Below are 3,638 nucleotides of genomic sequence, written 5' to 3'. Positions count from 1 at the left end.
ACAAGAGTCACACAGGCAGATAGCATACTATAACACACTCATCAGGCCCCTCCTAGCATCAGGCCTCTCCCGACATACATACAACACATGCAATAGTCACACAGAAAACTAGCATACAAATAACAATAATCCATGGGTCGACATTGGTGCCTTCGACTTGCCAAACACTCGGAGGAGACTCACCTTAAACCGTTGAAAATCAGATAAATGCTCAAACTGTTGATCTAGATAATACCCACATTAATAAATCAAATAAAACCCAAATTAATAATTGGTCCATAAAGCATAATTAGGAATCTGATTCATTTGTCCAACTTCTAGGGTAAAAGAACATTTTACCCTTTTCTCACTTGGCCCATTAACCCAGGCCCAACCCAATGGCACCAAAAGTCCAATATGGCCCAAATTCCTAAATGATACATAAAGCCAATTCTCGGTCAAAATCCAAGAAGGCCCAATGCCTAACAATGACCCAAAGTCAAAAGGACTAGTGGCCAAGGCCCAAAACACTAATAGTCCAAATATGGCCTAAATCACAAAAGACAATAGTTGCTGAGTACGCCTAGTGTACTCAGACTTATGCCCGACGTACGCCACCTTTGGCCAGTACGCGTTGCGTACGAGTTGGGTACGCACAACGTACTCCACTAAGTCTAATTCTCATATCTTGATCCTAAATAATGTCTTAACATGTATTAAATTAAAAGACACTGATTAAATTAACGGAGACTGATTATGTAAATCAGTGATACATATAGTTTGGGCTAATGATCCATGATTGATTAGTAATGGACTAAGCTTATGTAAGAGTTCAAGAAGTGTTAGTCCAAATGAATTATTGGACTAAAAGTCTAAGTAAATGAATTAGGGTTTACAAGTGACCCTTGGAATTCTACACAATAAATGTAACCCCTAAGCCCTAAAATCGGAAACAAGGGTGTTCTAAGAAGAAGCTAGCCGATTTTGGTGCCCCCAAGCTCTTCCGAAGTGAAACCCTAGCCGATTTTGGTGCTTCCTAACCTCTTTCACATAATCCTCCTCTTGCTTTTGGTTTTTGTGACACATTTAAGGTAGCACACTTGAGGTACTAAGCTCATGGAAGACCAAGTTCTACAAGCTACAACAAAGAGCTATTCATCTAACTTTTTTTATGTTGTAAATCTCTATATTGTATGCTAGTTCGGGTTTATGCTTTGGAAAATGAAAAATTACATGTATAACTTGAGAAAACTTAGATCCAAAGCATTAGGGTTGTATGTGCACCATAGGGATGTTATAGTGCTCAAAACCCATCATTGGTATCAAAGTCTAGGGTGTTTAACTTTCTATTATATTGATGCAATTGTGTTATTTACAAAGCTGAAAAACTACATTTTTTGCCTCTAACTGGTAGACTCGACGAGTCCCATGTGGGAACTCGACGAGTTGATCCTGAGTTAAGCCAACTCGACGAGTCCATTGCCTGGCTCGACGAGTTGGATCAACTGTTTGTAGTTTTTTCGAGTTTTTGGCCTGAATTGGATTATGATCATTACCGCAAACTGTTTTGATTGATAAAATTCAATTTTTCTAATAAGGTAATGATTGTCCTCTTCCAATTTAATGATGATTGTCAAATTTTAAGATAATTAATTGATTTTGTGAAAAACTAATCATTTGTAGAATTTGATTTGAATCATCTTGCTATATGAAATTAGATTAGGTCATTTTTGTGATATAGTTAATTATATGATTAATTTAATTGTTTTCAAATTGATCCAAGAGAGTTTTGAAAGGTTTCAAAACATGTCCTTAAGTTTTGGAATTTGAAAAGTCTCATTTATGGAACTTTAAATTCTAAGTTTTGGAATTCAAAAGGTTTTGAAGAGTTTCAAAACTTGCCCTCAAGTTTTGGAATTTGAAAAGCCTCATTTATGAAACATTAAATTCGAAAGTCTAGAATTTTAAAAGTTTAAAATCCAAACCTTATACTATTATAATATTAAAAGATTAATACTTATATATATATATATATATATATATATATATATATATATATATATATATATATATAAGACATTCAATCTTACTGTTAGTAGGCCTCATTCACGAATCTAGTCTATAAGGGGGGGTATAAGGAAATTACCTATAAAATGACGATTAAATAGGTGTCCACTCTCACCCATCGCTTCCTTAACTAGTGGATGGTCGTTAACCGAACAGGTAGGATAGGACATTAATTCTCATTAAAGAGTATAATGATAATCATAAAAGTAACTAAATGTTTTTCTAAATTTCCAATCTTAGCTACCTTAGGAAAAATATGACAATTAGCCCTGTTGAAAATACCAGATACCCGAATTACCCGCCCGATTTTTTCGGGTGTCGGGTAAATCGGGTATCGGGTAAATTTTTTCGGGTAATCAGGTAACCTGATTTTTTTTCGGGTAGGGTAAAGGGTATATTTTTTGGGTTTCGGTTATACCTGAATTACCCGAATTATTTTAAAATTTTTTTTTTTTTGTAGAGCTTGTACTATATAGCAGGTATTTAATCACGCTTAAACTAACTATCATTATTGTAAAACATGAATCTATTTATTATGACAATATGACACTAACAATATTAAAAATAATTGTTTATATATCATCATGTTCTTTAAAACTTAACTGTTTTCAAGATTATAGTTTTTATTGCAACTAACAAACTCATTATCTTGACGAAACTTTAGAACATGAAAAAACTTATGGCTACAATTATCTTAAACATTTTAAACTTTTAAATTAAGATCTTTAAGTATTTGTTTTTTTAACATCTTATTAGATTATATTAAGTTGTTAAAAAATTACTTGACATCTTAGATATTATTGACTAAAAAATCTCAATGTACAAAGCTTGAGTAACTTCGTTTATGTCTCGTTTGTTTATATAAACAAGACTAATAAATCACGACGTATTTATTTCATTAAATTTATTTTCAAGGGAAATTCAAAAAAAATTATATATTTCGGGTAATACCCGAATTACCCGAACCCGACCCGATACCCGAATTACCCAAATCCGAATTATCCGAATTTAGTTTGGGTAGGGTAACGGGTATTTTTTCTAACATGAAAACCCGAATTACCCGAAACCCGAAAAAATTACCCGATCAACACCCCTAGTGACAATGGTGTTATTCCATGAAATTGCACTTTGCACCCTGCCAAGTCGTTAGTGGAGTGTGTGTGGTTAACCGCCACACTAATTTGGGCTGACAAGGGTGGCAAAGGGTAGCTCGATGTTTGTCATAGATCAATGGAGCGTGTGTGCTTCACCGGCACATTGATTAGGTGATAAATGACTTCAAGAGTACCACGTATATTTGCATGGTTATTCACACGTTGTTTGTGATCCTTGGTATCCCAGTCACAAACTTGAAGGGCATAATCGATATTTAAACATGCCATTGAAAATTTCAATAAATCTTAAAGAACTAGGAATTTCAAAAAAACATAATTATTTAAATTTTAGTTTTCGTTGGTGAAATTGGTAAATCGTCATTTACCTACCTTCAAATATTTTGCAATTTGATTACGACATCCCTCTTCCGAATTATGAAATATTGTGATTGGGTCCTAGCCTTAATTTTTTATTTGGATGTTATATTAAGGAATTTC

This window comes from Lactuca serriola, chromosome 3 (assembly GCF_051521515.1).
Source record: "Lactuca serriola cultivar US96UC23 chromosome 3, Lser_US96UC23_V15, whole genome shotgun sequence".
In the NCBI taxonomy this organism is placed as follows: Eukaryota; Viridiplantae; Streptophyta; class Magnoliopsida; order Asterales; family Asteraceae; genus Lactuca; species Lactuca serriola.
This window is presented reverse-complemented; position numbering follows the sequence as displayed.